Source organism: Perca fluviatilis, chromosome 14 (assembly GCF_010015445.1).
Source record: "Perca fluviatilis chromosome 14, GENO_Pfluv_1.0, whole genome shotgun sequence".
Taxonomy (NCBI): domain Eukaryota; kingdom Metazoa; phylum Chordata; class Actinopteri; order Perciformes; family Percidae; genus Perca; species Perca fluviatilis.
In genome coordinates, this window is record NC_053125.1 from 27,212,195 (window position 1) to 27,230,092 (window position 17,898).

The 17,898-nt window shown below is 37.9% G+C and overlaps 1 long non-coding RNA gene across 5 annotated transcripts; it reads right to left on the minus strand.

The window, feature by feature from the left end:
* Window positions 1-9,536: 9,536 nt before the first annotated feature.
* On the minus strand, window positions 9,537-16,184 carry LOC120573279. Of its 5 annotated transcripts, none has more exons than XR_005641676.1 (9): window positions 15,855-16,184; window positions 15,514-15,690; window positions 13,747-13,821; window positions 12,997-13,139; window positions 10,975-11,077; window positions 10,724-10,842; window positions 10,210-10,323; window positions 10,013-10,119; window positions 9,537-9,841 (listed from the first exon to the last, which is right to left on the minus strand). It is a non-coding gene; the product is annotated as an uncharacterized LOC120573279 (long non-coding RNA). The 5 variants fall into 5 exon arrangements; XR_005641674.1 differs by having other exon boundaries at window positions 15,514-15,721; XR_005641675.1 differs by lacking the exon at window positions 15,855-16,184 and having other exon boundaries at window positions 9,537-9,722; window positions 15,514-15,789.
* Between the last annotated feature and the right edge of the window lie 1,714 nt (window positions 16,185-17,898).

The following is a 17,898-nucleotide window of genomic DNA, read 5'->3' on the forward strand; positions in this document are numbered from 1 at the left end:
GACGTGGCACACGGGCCATGATCGAAGATAGATTGATCAAAAAAAACAAAGCGTAGGCAACGCAGCGCACAAAACACAACTTTGTCTAAAATGAAATGAAAATGGCACTTACCATTCTTAGATCTTTCTGAAAAGGAAAAGATATTACACAGCTACTGATCAAGCCTATTACATAGATATTCGGGGCTCGTGGCCATGATAGAGATATAATTCATCATTAATTCCCGTGCCATACATCAGTGTCATACTGATGTCAGCTATTCTACATAGACTAGTGTGTACAGTTTATATTGACACCAATGTTGAACTCAATGGTTATATACCATTTTATATTTTTAGAAATCATAACTCACTGAAAATAAATTTGATTAATTGTTTCACTAATTATTTTGTAAAACCAATTCATCTTAGTACATTTAGGTTGTAATATAGAGGAAGCCACAAAATGACACTATATCTTGTACTATGAATGAATGTGTATGTGAAAAATCTGTATTGGCGGGAAAAAGGGCATGGCACAGCAGCCGAGTTGTACTGACAGCTAAAAGTAACCCGCAGCCAACATAACAGTGATATAGGTAGCGCGCGGTAACCAAAACAACGTAGAATAAAATAAAGTCGCATCTTACCTTTGTAGATCCTCCGACTCCGCTCGGGTACAAATGCAATCGATTTAAGTAACTACGCAATGGGACTAACAAATAGCCAATCAACGATATAGGCAGTACTGACAGCATTGTCAAAGCGTTGCAAAGAGGTGCAAAATGCACAAACGGTATGGCTCCAGACTGGCTTACATCTTACTTTGTTTTTATCTTACTCCGCTCTTAAAACCCTGTCAAAACCAGTATGTTTGCATGGCTACACATCGTCGTTCAATTAGACTTTAGATTCAGGCAGAAACGTTATCCGCTTAATGACTTTATAATCAGGCAGAAACGTAGTCTCTTAATAACTTAAGAAAAATGAAATCCCCCTGCCATACATATACCATTGTAAATGGTTCGGTTTGATCCAACTATGATTAATTTGTTTTACTTTAGTGTTTGTAAACTTAATTTATCTATTGTTAGGTTGCAATCTATAGCAAAGCAGGTAAGAATTTCACCATTTGTACTGTGTATGATTGTGTATGCCAGGAAAAAGTAGATTTAAGATGAAACATAGCACGGCGCAGTGTTGTAGATAGAGAGACGTGGCACACTGGCCATGATCGAGATAGATTGATCGAAAACAAAGCGAAGGTAGGCACGGCAGCCAACCAAAACACAATTTTGTCTAAAATGAAATGAAAATGGCACTTACCATTTGTAGATCTTTCTGAAAAGGAAAAGATATTACACAGCTACTGATCCAAGCCTATTACATGGATATTCGGGCTCGGGCGTGCCATGATAGAGATATAATTCATCATTAATTCCCCTGCCATACATCAGTGTCATACTGATGTCAGCTATTCTATATAGACTATCATGCACAGTTTATATTGATTCATATTATCCATTTTAAACTCACTTGTTATGTACTTTTATTATTTTTTATGGAAATCATAACTACTTCTTGAAACTCATTTTCATTGTTATTCATAGTTTCTCTTTAATTCTTTTGTAAACCCAATTCATCTTTCTATTGTTAAGTTACATTCTGAAGGAAGTCACCCAAAAATGTCACTATATGATGTACTGTGAATGAATGTGACAAAATTATTTTGATTTGAGCAGAACATGGCAGAGCAACCAAGTTTTACACACAGAAAGAAGTAACAAGCGGCTATAATAAGAGCGCATAAAGGTAAGCACGGTGGCCAACCAGAAACCCAACGTGAATAAATCTTTTGTTGCATCACCCACATAGATGGACATCATTTTCAAACTTGACAATGATTACATAGTCGCTGTAAAGGTTACAGCTAATGCTTAATTCAACATGATCGAAATCAACGGATAGACATGTTTATTTAGAAATTATTTTGAATTTAAACAGTTGATTAGCTGAGCAATATAGATGCATAACTCATTAAATAACCATCAAGCATTTAGCCAATCCATAGTGTAAATAGAATAACTTTTTTTTTTTACATGTATAAAGAAAATCTGGGGAATCCAGTTTGAATAGTCCTGATGCAGCTGATAAAACAAATAGTATTTTGTATTTATAATCTACAGGTGCTATGCTAAAGTTCATCTTTAGAGGAGATGCTAAAAAGGGATACTTCACCGATTTAGCATTCAGCTTTGTATCAGTAGAAACCCGGTAGTATTTTTGAATGACGGGCTTCCCTCCCTCATGTCCCCTCAGACAAGAGATCCAATATCGGGTCTGGAAAAAATCTTCCGATGACGTAAAATGACGATTTTTGCATAATCAGAGGATTGTTTGGCCAGAGGAAAAGGACTACAGCCAGTACTAGGAGCTACTTCCGGCGTGTTTTCAACGCCGCCAACGGGTGTTGGACTGCAGAGTCTCGCCAGGTATTCCAAAATGAAAACGACTGTCAGCCATCTTGAAGCTTTACTAAACAGGCTCTCTGTTTTCAGCAGCAAAAACAATTATGTGCATCCAAACTACCGCACGGTGTAAAACCGGGATACATTGGTACAGATCGGAGAATATGTAGGAAACGTTATTACAGACGGAATACTTGGCACACTCAGAAAGAAGCGAAGCAGGTTTATTCTGGAATTTGATGTCTTTCATCCATATAAGTCAAAACAAAAATTTCTGGCTTTTTCACATTTCTACTACACAAGTGACCCAATTTAAAGATAGTCAGCTTTCCAGCGGTGAAATATCCCTTGAAACATCAGCCTGTACAAGCATCTACTCAGTAGATCCACATCCAGCCTCAGCCATTACTAGCACAAACCCAATACAACTTCTTCACAGACCCAGGTGAAGTACAGGCAGCCTCAGCCCAGTACTTGCACAACCAGAGTTGAACAGCCAACATCAGATACAAGCAGTCCAGGCCTTAAAAGGGACTCACTTAATGTTGAATGCCATTGTGCATAGTGACAATAAAACCTGATTTAATTTGAGATTGACTGATATTGCACAGTGACCATGACAGAGACATAAGGAAATAGTTAAGGGGGCACAGCGGCCAATAAAAACGAATAAAAGAAGGCTGTCACTTTTGGTGTGTGTTAGTCAACAGGGAAATTATGCAGATAAGTTAAGATTTTAAATGAATTTTTGATGACAACTTACAGGCAGGTACTGGTAGGCTGCAGCAAGCAGACTGGAACAGATGCAGGTACTGGTACATGTGGCTTGGAAACAGAGGCATGAAACAACGTAGAATAGCAACTTGGACAAACAGAGTGAAATGAAGTGAACCGGTATATATATCCAGCTGGGCTCAATGGGAAAATGGGAAGCAGGTGGGTGGGAAAGGCAGGCCGCTGTAGGGTTAATGACGGAAATTGGAAACAGGTGAGAAGGTGGGCGGGGAAGGTCGTTTTGAAATGGTTTGAGGAAGTGGGATGTGGCTAGAGGGAGGTACAGAGAAGCAGAATCTGAAAATGTACTAATTTGCTTACTCTGGCACATTTACATGAGAGTGAAAAATAAATAAAAATACAACTTTACAGGGTAATCTGTTTCAGCACCATTCAGTGCCCCTATGTGTGTCGTATGTGTTGGTTTTGTGACAGGTGGTGAATTAAAGTATGTGAGCTTTATATGCCAAAGAAGATTTTTATCCATATTTGCAAGTTTACTCTGCAGATTTCTTTTAAATCCTTGCTAAATAACTTTGTGTGGTCCTCTATCTTATATATCAAAGAACACTATTCCCTATGCTATCATGATCACGCAAATAAAGTTACTTAGTTGGGGAGGGAGAGGGGGGCGCATCACAGGTCAATCAAAACTGTGTAAAGGGCCCAACATTCGCTCTCATTCGAACTCGTAAAATAAGTTTGTTTGGTCAGTGTCCTTCGGCGTCTGATGCGACGAAAAAGGCACCCTTCGGCGTATTTTGTGTAACGGCACTGGGGAGAGCCGGAGTTGGATGAGACTTAGCGAGTGGTATGTAAGAGGAAATTGCTGGGTAAGGACGGTGGTTGGGGTGGCGGATGGGTAAAACACTGGATTTTCACTCAGGAGACTTCGGGTTCGCGCTCGCTGCGTGTGGCGTTTTGTTTCCCGTCTCCGGCGTGTGTTTCCCGGCTTTTGAGGCGCTCCTTTCCCCGTTGTTTTTCTTTGTTTCCCCGGTCTATGGCGTTTGTTTCCCGCTCACGTGGGTTTCCCGCTTTTGAGGCGTTCCTTTTCCCCGTTGTTTATCTTTTGTTTCCCCCGTACGGCGGTGTTTCCCGGCTTTTGAGGGCCCTCTTCCCCGTTGTTTTTCTCCCTAAACCTAACCTCTGCGATTCGCGTTATTGTCGCTTCACCCGCGGTGTGTTTCCCGGCTTTTGAGGCATCCTTTCCCCGTTGTTTTTCTCCTAAACCTAACCTCCCGCTGTTTCTGTTATTGTCGCGCTTCAACCCGCTGTGTGTTTCCCGGCTTTTGAGGCGTCCTTTCCCCCGTTGTTTTTCTCCCGAAAAGGGACGGCAATAGTGGCGACCCAAGCACGCGTTTACATGAGACGCTCTAAGGAGACTTTTAAGCGTCAAATAAGAACGGAAAGGCTCCTGAACGAACGTTCCTATTTTACGAAGTTGGTGTGAGAATGTGTTGAAAGGCCTTAGACACGGGACACACACTCTACCTGGTGAGCTACCCAGGAACTTCCTTCTTTAGCGTTTGTCTTACTTGGCTGACCAACATTGGTACCTGGAACCTCCAAGGGTCTAGTGGAAGTTATGGTGGTATTGTAAAGGCCCACACACTGTGATTGTAATATGTGTTGCAACTGCAAAGTATTTCAGCATAGTTTCTCTGGGAAGCAAATCAGTGTGAAGCAGTACTGAAGGAAATAAATAATATTATCTTTCTTAATGGTGATTATTCATTCAATTATCACACACTAGGAAGAGGTCAAAGGTCAGTTTTGTTCAATGCCCCATTCTTAGTATGACATCTAGATTGTAATTCCTTTTAAACAGAAAAAGATAAAACCTCTTTTACCTATATTCCCTGTCTGCATCAAAGCAAAGGTTATGTGTCTACTGTGTGTATATCCAAAGGCAAGGTGAAATGTATGGTCATGGCTCAAATTATTTGTGTCTTTCTGGGACACCACAACATCACATTTGGATATTATTTTAAGAATTTTCTACCTTACAGTGGAGAGCCTGAGAGCTCACTGCAAATTGAGGGAAAAGTTTACAAAAGTGTAAAAGTGATGCAGACATAGTTGAAGTTAATAAATGCTTTTATTAGTTTTAGCACACTTGTTAAACTGTAGATTTTACATTGACTGTTTTACAAAAAAAATACAATATAGGATGCAAATCTGTCTATTGAAATACAAAACGTCATTATCACAATATAACAAATCTGATACACAAAAAACTAAAACAGATTGTACCACTGTACCACATATACTGCAAAATACTGCTTTAGTCACATGTGAGCAGAGAATACAAATTAAGTACTTGTTGCAATGTGAACAAAACAATCACACAATTGGACAGCCTGTTTTGCTGCTCTTTAAACAGTGATTTTTAATAGTAGATCAAGTTAAAAAAAGAATTATACCTCTTAAACCACAATTTTTTCTCTTGCCTTAAGTATTTTGTAAATGTAATCTCTCTATTTCTCCACCAGGTGGTCAATTGCTACTCATCCTCTAGTTTTTCCTTTTTTTCATTTTAGAGAGATTTGATTTTAAACTGAAGACACACTGGCTTGGTACTTTGGGACAGCACATGTATTTGACAGAATATGCTACTGTTCCACAGCATGTCATTTTCTTTCAGTCTCTGTATTAATGAGCTCCTTATAGTAAAATATCAAATTCATTTAAAATGTGTCACCAGTGGCAAAGTAACTGATTACCAGCAAGAATCATGCAAAAAAATCTACTTAGTTGTGGCACTAAAGAAAAGGTCTGGGAAAATTTGTTAAAAGAGAAGCTTGTGATGAAGTTGTGATAGGTGGCTGATTTACTGCAGAGGGCAGAGTGGGACTGATGACTGAGTTCAGTACAGTATGTTCAGTGCATGTATAGTAACCATTGAAAACTGTCATCAACCGCAAACATTAGAGAAGCTCAATGTATTTTTACTACAAAAGGCAGAAAGATTCAGGCCATACAGTATGATGTCCCAAAACTCACCTAGTGGTTGGAGAAAAATGTGAGTTTGTTTAGCTTAGCGGTTCCTCAAAGAGATTCCTGAACCTGCATTTAATCAAGGCTAAATAGTTCCCCAGATGATAACAGCATGGCCATGAATATTTAGCCCTCCTGTTGTCCTTGAGTCAAATTTGACCCTTTTTCAAAGTTTCTATTACAGAAATTTGGGTTTCTTTCGACCAAATTTCCCAAAAATACAGTGCCTTGGAAGCAGTATTCGGCCCCTTGAACGTTTCGACCTTTTGCCACATTTCAGGCCTCAAACATAAAGATATAAAACTGTAATTTTTGTGAAGAATCAACAACAAGTGGGTCCCAATTATGAGGTGGAACGAAATTCATTGGCTATTTCCAAACTTTTTTAACAAATAAAAACTGGAAAAAGTGGGCGCGAAAATTATTCAGCCCCCTTTACTTTCAGTGCAGCAAACTCTCTCCAGAAGTTCAGTGAGGATCTCTGAATGATCCAATGTTGACCTAAATGACTAATGATGATAAATAGAATCCAGCTGTGTGTAATCAAGTCTCCGTATAAATGCACCTGCTCTGTGATAGTCTCAGAGGTCCGTGTAAAGCGCAGAGAGCATCATGAAGAACAAGGAACACACCAGGCAGGTCCGAGATACTGTTGTGGAGAAGTTTAAAGCCGGGATTTGGATACAAAAAGATTTCCCAAGCTTTAAACATCCCAAGGAGCACTGTGCAGAGCGATAATATTGAAATGGAAGGAGTATCAGACCACTACAAATCTACGAAGACCCGTCGTCCCTCTAAACTTTCAGTTCATACAATGAGAAGACTGATCAGAGATGCAGCCAAGAGGCCCATGATCACTCTGGATGAACTGCAGAGATCTACAGCTGAGCTGGGAGACTCTGTCCAAAGGGCAACAATCAGTCGTATACTGCACAAATCTGGCCTTTGGGAAGAGTGGCAAGAAGAAAGCCATTTCTTAAAGATATCCATAAAAAGTGGTCGTTTAAAGTTTGCCAAAAGCCACCTGGGAGACACACCAAACATGTGGAAGAAGGTGCTCTGGTCAGATGAAACCAAAATCGAACTTTTTGGCAAAAATGCAAGACGTTATGTTTGGGGCGTAAAAGCAACACAGCTCATCACCCTGAACACACCATCCCCACTGTCAAACATGGTGGTGGCAGCATCATGGTTTGGGCCTGCTTTTCTTCAGCAGGGACAGGGAAGATGGTTAAAATTGATGGGAAGATGGATGGAGCCAAATACAGGACCATTCTGGAAGAAAACCTGATGGAGTCTGCAAAAGACCTGAGACTGGACGGAGATTTGTCTTCCAACAAGACAATGATCCAAAACATAAAGCAAAATCTACAATGGAATGGTTCACAAATAAACATATCCAGGTGTTAGAATGGCCAAGTCAAAGTCCAGACCTGAATCCAATCGAGAATCTGTGGAAAGAACTGAAAACTGCTGTTCACAAACGCTCTCCATCCAACCTCACTGAGCTCGAGCTGTTTTGCAAGGAGGAATGGGCAAAAATGTCAGTTCTCGATGTGCAAAACTGATAGAGACATACCCCAAGCGACTTACAGCTGTAATCGCAGCAAAAGGTGGCGCTACAAAGTATTAACTTAAAGGGGCTGAATAATTTTGCCCCCAATATTTCAGTTTTTATTTGTTTAAAAGGTTTGAAATATCCAATAAATTTCCTTCCACTTCAGGATTGTGTCCCACTTGTTGTTGATTCTTCACAAAAAATTACAGTTTTATATCTTTATGTTTGAGGCCTGAAATGTGGCAAAAGGTCGAAACGTTCAAGGGGCCGAATACTTTCGCAAGGCACTGTAACTGCACGACGTTGGCTAGAGGTCTACATGTAACACAGAATTTTGTAATCATCCATACTTTATGCTTTACAAACAGGCAAACCAGAGGTGGACAGCAGGTAAGTATGTAGATATAAATGTAAATATTGTCCAAAAATGCAGAAATTGTCAGTAAAAGCATCAAAAGGAAAAGTCAAAAGTGACAAAAAAGTGACAATAAAGTGTCGAAATTGGCAAAATATATTTGTTGTAATATAAACAACAAAGAACCAACCCGCTGTTGCCTCCATCATCAGAAATACCATGCACAGTTAGAAAAAGTTCTGCTGTTATTCAGTCAGTCAGTCCGATTTCAGTCAGCAGCTGAACAACAACGAATAATACAATTACGTGTTTAATGTTTATCATCAAGATCATTAGAAACGTTTTAATGATTATCTGTTAAGTCGCATAAATGATTATTGTCATGTTTAGGCAAATTAAAGCACTGGGTTAAGGTTAAGAAACAATCCCCATCTTGGTTTGTTTATTTAATTTTCTTAAAGCACAAGCTGGTCGTTACCTTTTTCAACCCAATCTAAAAAAAAATTTTTTTTTTTTTCCCCCTTTTTGGGGGGTTTTTGTTTTTGGGGGGGTCCCCCAAAACACGGAGCTAGGGATGCATTATGTCAATGAGAGTCATCTCATGTTTTCTGTTCACCAGTTACTTCTTTGGCATTCCAGTTATAAGCTCTAAAAATCTGGTTCTCTGGGGTCACCTGTTGAGGTTGTACTTTTCTTTCTTGTTTTAAAGTGAGAGAAGCTCTGTCTGTCAGAAACCTCAAACCTGTCGTTTTCTCAGCAGCAAAGGAAAAAGGAAGAGGAAGGTCTAGCTTGCATGATATTTTAAATTCAGTCATTGTTATGTCAGTCAGCAGCAAGACAACATGGAGGTTACATCTCTCTGCATCAGACTGTGTAAGTATTGAGACTGTTTTATGTCCAAAGAAATATACTGAGACAATCATTTTCAAATAACAACGGCATATATGAACGGCTCTCTGGTCTCTGACTGATGACTGTTTTGTTGCTGCTGGTTGCACAAGTTGACTTCAATTATTCTCAAAACGCTGGTAAGTAACAGTTTGATAGTCAGACAAACTCTTATATGTGATGTATATTTGGCTTCGGAACAAGTTACATCTTAAACTTTAAACTTCTATGCTGTAGTTTTCTAAATGTTTCTTATTTTATAAATTAAAAATGTTACACTTAACCATAAGTTAAAAGTTTCGTTTAAGGACTTCCAAATAATTTTTCATACAATTAATCATGTAATGCTTGTTCATATTCAACTCTGTTAGAATGAACTGTGCGCACGTTTAAGAAATGTTTGTTTGTGTTGTAAAAATCTGTTTTAAAGTTGCTCTAAAATTTGCAATTAATTTGTAAATTCAGCAACATTTACAACTTTGACAAAAAAATAAAGACCTATAATATGTGCGTCAGTTTTTTAAAACACGTCAACTTTTGAAATCCAAATGATTTTGTCAGAATAAAAGACGTTTGCTTTAATAATCTCATTCTTTGAGTCTCTCTGACTTAGATGCATCTTTTCCCGGGGTTGTTCCAAACAGACAGCAGCACTTTGAATATGAGTCCATAGTTGTCAGCTGTGAGGGACTGGAGGGACTGACTGGATGGAGAGTGATGAGGAAGATTAAAGGAGTTATTAAAATGTTCTTCTACCTGGTTGACAACGACAGGACCCTGCACAATTAATAATGCCTTTCCAGCGTCTAACAGTGGAGAATACTGGTGTGAAATGGGAGTAAAGAAAAGCAAAACTGTCAACATCACATTCACAGGTATGCAAATACATAAAACACTAAATACACAAAGTCATAACATTTTAGTCTGATTAATTGATTTATTTATTAAGTATTGGGACAGCTGACCTAATATACCCAATAAGATATTACTTACTGGCCGTCTTTTGTTCCATGCATAGGCTTTCAAACAGTGTAATTAGCATCTTTTTTCAAACATATGTTGTTTAGCTGGCTCTGTGATCCTGGAGAGTCCTGTCCTTCCTGTGATGGAGGGGGGAAGCTGTGACTCTGAGCTGCAGACAGAAGCAGACGTCCACCAATCTCACCACTCAATTCTTTAAAGATGGTCACCTCATGGAGAAGAGTTCTACAGGAATCATGACCATCCATATGTTTCCAAGTCTTTCGAAGGACTCTCCAAGTGCAGAATCTCTGGAGCTGGAGAATCACCAGAGAGCTGGCTGGCTGTCAGAGGTGAGACATGTTACAAACGTTACAAAATAAATCCTAAAATGCTTTATACCCTATTTCAAGTTCTATATTTTTAGGCTTGATAGAAGTATTACTTGTAACTGATTCCTGCTATGTGGTCTTGCTAAGAATGAGTTAAAAATGAGAATAGTTACAAAAGTCTCTTAAAACCTGAAATCTGTGGCCCCAGTATCTCATGTGGTTTAAACCAATTGGTTTTGAATATAATGTTTTGACTGATGTCTGAGGATTTCTTAAACTTTAAGTTTTTTAGAAAATTGTTAATCTAAGTAACTGACAAAATAATTGTATATAATATGTTTTAAGTATTATATTGATATCAACAAGCATGTATTTCACAACAATAGGATCATGTTTCATATGCAGCACATACCATTATCTCTCAGCAGCTGATTCTACCCCTCAACCTTCCCCTCATCATGGCTCTCAGCTCCGCTGCTGCTCTGCTTTGGTGTCTCTGTTTTCGTTGCTCTGCTGCTATTGGTGGGATTACTGCGATGTGGGGAATGTCAAATAATTACCACAGGTACAAAAAATTGAATTAAAGACAAGACAATTTGTGATAACATTGGGGTCTTCATTGTAAAATGAAGATGAATAAATACAGTTGTGTTCTGCATGTACCTTAAATGTAGCATAAATGCCAATGGCCATTATACTGCTTCCTCATTTTGTTTTGGTGGTTTTATTTTATTCAAACAGATACTACAATCCCTCCTTCCTCCAGCTGTTAAAACAGTTAAATATATTAGAGAGTCCAAAGTCTTAAGAACCACAAACAAAACAAGTGTTAGCAATTAGCATAATGTGCATCCATTTGCTGATTTATTATTTATAGGAATACATTTATAGAGTGTATGTAAATGAGCTCATTTGCTTTGGAAGCAAATTCATTTATCACGTGCAAGGTTTTAATTTTTAAAAACAACTGTTTGCCTGTATAACTTCCTGCTACTTATGTGTGAGTGATGTATTTTTGTTTCAGTGGAAACATATACTGTCGTCAGAACCCAGGAGGGAGAAAGGTAATCAACTGACACTGAGAAACACAGAATGAATGCAACATGTTAAAAAACGCATGTAAGAAGATAAAATAAAAATATACCGTGTATACAATATAAAGTGAGCAGCAGTGCTTGTACAGAAAACGCTGAGAGCCAGTGAATTACTAATATGACTTGTATAGTATATCAGAATCAGGAATTATTCATGCAGTAGACAGCTACATAGTCCAGTTTGTTTGAAATTGTTTTGATTGTTAATTTTCAAACTATACTAAACTGTTTGTGTTTCATGAGCTTTAGACTGACACATCTCAAAAAGTGAAATAAAGTAAAACCACAAAAGAGACCCACAGAGAGAAACAGGTAGATGGGCCCCTCAGCTTACTGTGTAGTAGCTCTGGTGGTGGCTAATCTTTACAGTCATAGACCACCATGAAAATACTACGTGACAATGCATGTGTTTATATTAAGTCACTTGCAGCCTTGTGTGTTGTGTGGGTAAGTAAATAGATGGACAGTATTTTATAAATAAAGTGGTCAGCAATCAGAAGAAAGTAAATAGAAACCCTTATTCTCTCACATACACTAGATGACTCTGTTCTTGGCTGTTTTCCAGGTTACTGAGAGCAGAGACACCTGACTGAAGAAGGGAGGAGCGTTGGTGTTACTCTAAACCAACAATTTCAAAATGTTGTGCATTTAAGAGTGTCAATTTTTTTTGTCAGTTTTGTACATTCATTAAAAGACTCTGACGTGTTTTGTGCTTAAAAGAAATATATTGGAAAACAGCTATAGATTTTGCATACACTGTAGATATTGCAGGTTATGTTTAGTATATTTGTGAAGAAAGTAAATGTTTTGATTGTTAATTAATGACAATGTTTGACTTGCTATGAAATTTTAACATCACCGTGACTGCCATCATCTGAGATCTTCAGTTAACTCAAAGCATCAATGTCTATTTTAAGAGGAATCAGTCGGTTACAGCTAAACCACATGGTTCCATCTACTCTTTCTATTTACGAGAACAGAGCTGCTGCAGCTTTTAATATGCTCACTGTGGTCACACTGCGTGACAAATGTCACTGCTATATGGACCTTAATGTTGTCAACATTCATTTTGTAAACCATCAACATCAACAATTTGCAAGTAATAATGTAACAATATTCTACAAATGCTGCATTATAACAAATACAATTAAAACAAGGCAGACGATGATCGAAGCTTTTCAAATTAAAACAATTGTGAACTTTCTGACTGTGCAAGCATATTAAGACACGCAGGTTTTGTTGTAATGCTTGGGTCTTTCTTTTTCTTCATGCTTTCAGTTCCAGTGTGTACATATTTAAGGAATAATCCCTGAAAATGTAAAACCTTATACCAACTACTTTTAAAGTGTGAAACCCCTTAAAATGTACAACATAACATTACAGTTAAATATACCAGAATAGACAAATTAATGGGCTGATGGAAATATCAGTTTCTTATTTTATTTTGAGGTAATCTAACCTTCCCTCGCAAGGGTTTATTTATGAATTATAATAGTTTTTTTTTTAAAGAAACAAACCAATAAAATGTATCAAATAGTATTAAAGTCACCTCAAAACTTTCACCTTAATTAAAAATGGTTTTGTTGTTTACCTTAAATGCTGCAAAGTCCCTCTTTCATGCCCCTATTGTAGGCCAAATGTGCAAGAAAATGTGTTAAAGTGCTCTCTTGAGTTCCCTGCCAGTGTAGAAAAGGGGCTGCAACCAACTTCCTCACTGCCAGTGACAATGCTCATCTGAAATTCACAGCACAGCATGAAAGATTGTATGGAAATATTTAGTGATACATGAACTGTGAGTTGATGGAGTCTACACCTAAGCTGAAGGACTCTTTTTGAGCTACAACAGGTATGTTGTACTAACTTATAGCACCCCAGAACTCAGCTATAGTAGACATGTATCTTTCTATAACTGATCTAAACATATATTCTTACAATATTCTGCAGGTTATTTAAAAGCTTATCACTGAACTGTAAACTGCTGTTGCTTATTACTGTTTGAGTCTACTGTTACGCATGAAAGAGATATGCAGAGAGTTGGTTATTACTCATTTAATGATGCATATATTTTTGCATTATTTTCCAAAATTAAGTTTATTTAAACTTGTTCTCGACAAAGTTTTCATTGTACCACAAAATGGAATACTGTAGTTGTAAAACTGCAGATCTCTAAAGCTGCACATTGCATTAAAAGTTAAACCTGAACATTACACATTCTTTTATCTTATTTTCTGAATGTGAAGTAAGGCTGAGTAACGTTAAATATTTCATCATCAGTTTTATTTCTATTTGTAAATTTACATTTTACAAATGATTTAGTTTTCAGAAGCCCAGGATGTCTCACCTGAAAGATGGACCATGTCTTAAATATTCACATAGTTATTTTACTGGTGGTGTTTGTCCTCCTTCTCTCAGCACCCTGTTTTGAAGGTACAATGTACACACATTAGTAACAGCTTAATGAATGCAAAAGTACATGTAATAATTTCAGTTTAAAATGTAACATGAGCTGAAACATACTGTAAGTTTACAATTCTGCGGGAAAGATGTCACTGTTTTAGATTAACTTTGTCTGGAAAGCACAAGCTACCTGGTATTTGTATGAACACACTTAACTGATGTCACATGCACATTTTAACAGTAATCTTTATCGGCACATTATATTGTTATCTACCCACCGTTTACTAAGCGGCAGTCTAACATCCAAGGCCACTGAGCTTTTAGAGATCCTCAGAAAGGATTTTAGTCACAGAAATTGCAAAAAACACAACACATTGCTTGAGTTAAAACAGATCGGTATCTTCCTTAGGTCTGGTGCATGTAGTTGGTCCGTCTCAGCCAATATTGGCAACAGTTGGTGATGAAGTCATTTTACCGTGCCAGCTGGAACCTGCCAAAAAGCTTCAGGCATGACCGTGGGACTTGGCGAGACCTGACCTGAACCCAAGATTTGTTTTACGTGTGGCGTGGACGGTGTGGAACTGGAAAGTAAAACACATCCGTCATACAAAGAAGAACTAAAGTGTTCCCTGATGAACAGAAGCTCGGAGACGTTTCCCTGAATCTCTCCAAAGTGAAACTTTCTGATGGGGGAACATATAAATGCTTCATTCCAGGACATGGTGACCAGCGTTAATTCAGCTTGTTGTTGGTAGGAACACGCTTTATAATTCATCCATCAAATCACAAAGTTATCTTTTTCTTTTTTTTTTTTTTTTTGGGATACTACCTTAAATAAACTGAATCTGAGCCTGCAAAGTGAGTGAGACAAAAAAGTGCTGCAACACATTAGCATGAATCAGATAACAGAAAAATTATTACTGATGTAAAAGCATTTGCAAACCGTGCAGCAGCTGTCTGTTTTATGAGTTCAATAATGACTGGTTTGAATGTGCATCAATGACTATGTTTACATGCACATGTTTACATTACATTACATTTTTGCCCTTATTCCAAAAAGACAATATTCTGTGGCATATTAGATGGCTAATGAAAATTAATATTCAAATAATATTCCTTTTACATGCAGCCATAAAAACAAGGTTTTTCCACTGGTGGTGGAAGTGCAAACACAGCCTCCCTCGATTCCTTCAACCAGCTTCTTGAAAAGGTCGGCTTTGTGTCGTTTGAGCCTATTCAAAAACCTGTTGATATCGAAGTCTTACATAATGTTTAAATGTAGCTATGTTTCACCTTTTTTTCTTTTTACCATGCATCTGTCCCCGCAGCCTTGCAAAGTTATGGTTGGTTTGTGTACAACAACCATAGAAATGCACAGAGCTGACCATAAGCTGTAAAGAGGCCACAAACTGTCACAAACTGTAGCAAACTGCAGTAAAAACCCTGACTGAGAAGCATATTCTAAATGCACTGTATGCATGTCAAAAAATCCTTGATGACTTGAAACTCGAATAATACCAGCACAGCCCACGTCTTAATCGGAAAATGTTAAATTCTCAAAAAGGTCTTATAACGACATATCCAAACGTAATATGCTGTGATCATAGTGGTATATTTGTGAGCATATAAAGGTAGTCAATAATTCTGCATGTGTGTATGCTTGTTCCATTTACATTTTTTCCTCTCTATTTTTAAGGTGCTGTTAACTCACCTTTCATAGTGAGTATTAACATATCCTCTAGTGGAGTTATTCTACAGTGTGAGTCTGAAGGCTGGTATCCAGAACCTGAGGTGTTGTGGCTGGACAGTGAGGGAAACCTCCTCTCTGCTGGACTTACAGAGACAGTCAGAGGTCCTGATGATCTCTATACTGTCAGCAGCAGAGTGACTGTGGAGAAGAGACACAGCAACAGCTTCACCTGTAGAGTCCAGCAGAAGAACATCAACCAGACCAGAGAAACACACATTCAGATTGCAGGTTCAAATATGAAAGGGCTGAAGCCCCCACCCACAAATCCCTTTACAGAAAAAAAAACATTTAGCTATACTTACACCTTTACGAGTTGTGGGTCTGTTAATGTAAAGTTTGTCCTTGGTTGGTGCTAGAGGAAAGTATTAAGAGAAAATACTGTGCTCAAAGAGGGAGGCTCATTCATTACAATGTAAGTTGCTCACTGGAAGCCATTAACAAGAAAATGTATCAGGCTTTCTCGGAGTATTCCGCAATAATAATAAAGGACTTCAATTCTAACAGGCCGAAATTGGTGCAAAGCTCGGCCCTGTACCTTAGGGGACTTGTTCTTCCTAATTGGGGCATAAACATGCTCAATACATTTCATGGCAGTTTGTCTATTAGGTTATGAGATATAACACCAGATGGTGACAAAAGAGAAAAAGGCCAAGGGTCACCAAAGTCACTGAGATTTATCCTCCTGGGGACCATGAATATCTACACCAGATTTTACATTATTTGTCAAGATTTTCTTACTTACCTTGCATGGCAGCTGGATGCTCTTGATATCACGAGATCAAGCAAGAAACACATATCACTCCACATCACACAAGAATCCATCTTGTCAAGCTTATCAAGTAATGCGGTTTTGTGTCCAGCCGCAGGAGCTACTGGTAGATAAGACTATGGTTTAGGTGTGTGAAGGCTACCACGGTTTGTTAAAAACAACAATGAAGTGATAGACAGATGATTTATCCTATCATCTGGCAGTAACAGTTTCCAATATCTTAGATGGTTCTGTGTAACAAACCATCTCAGGTCAGGTTAGAGATATCCTGCTCTGGACGAAGGTATTGGACCGGAAAAACTAACAGGACTTTGTTAGCTGCTAATCACATAAATATTTTCTAATTTAATGAAATTCTCACTTTGATCGTTTGAAAGAACTGATGTGCAGTTTGACTTAAGTGACGATTGGTTCTGTGTTTTTATCATTTCAGCTGATTTCTTCACGGTGCCACCAAGTTCATCTGTTCGTGTCAACATTGGTGTTATTGATTTGGTTATTTTCTTTTTGTGTAGTCTGGCAGTTGCCTTTGCTTGGTGGAAATGGAAAACATCAGTAAGTCATTAATCCATTTATTTCACAATTGCAACCCTGCATTTTTTCATGTTTCATAGTAGTTTAGAGAAAATATGTCACAGTATTCCAAGTTTTCCAAGTTTAGTGAAAGGGCATGTAAGTACTGTTTAAGCTTTCTGAGCACACCATGAACTATAACTTTTAACTTAAATTTCCTGTGTGCACAGAGACAAACCCTGTAACTCAAGTCTGCGATGGCACACCGCAGGAAAAGAGGCAATGAAGGACAAGAACTGTTTGTTAGTTACTAAAAATGTAGAGGTCATTGTTCAAGCAAGTACTACATTGAGGTACTTGACCTTCCTGTGATTGTGACCTATAATCCCTTACAAAAAGGCCATACATTTAATTCAAACAGGTGTAGATATGCTGTGGTTATTCTGCAGAGGCTCTGTCATGGTTAAATATAGACACAGTCACAGGTAGTATCTTGTAGACACTCACGTTTGAATAAAAATTAGACTGTGTGGTTTCAAAACACAAAATTACTTCACATTTGAGAGCTGTCATATTTATATATTCCCAGTGCATTACATACCTGCTTATAGACCTGCTTATTCAAACATAGTATCAAACAGCTTCATCTATAAATGAGGAACATAAAGTAGCTGTTTACTGAGTACGTAGTGCATGAAAATTTGCGTCGCGGGCAGTCCTCACTGTAAAAGTAACCTTATCTACAACTTTTGCCTGCTGTGGACAAAGTTAAGTGAAATGTATTGAAACATGAGAAATTATGAAATTTTGACATATAACAATACAAGGAGCGAACTTTTCACAGAAATTTATTAATACATCTCCAGTATGTTTATAACACTGTAACAAAAAATAAAGCAGTCATTAAACCTTTTACTGACTGTGTTACCTGATGCTGTTACTTTCTCTGTGGTTTGTGTCTGAGACGCTCAAGTTACAAAACTGCATCTGTAGCATCTACTGAATAAAACCCTGTATATGTAAAGAGAAAACTCAAAGCACACCTTTTAAAAAAGGTTCTTATG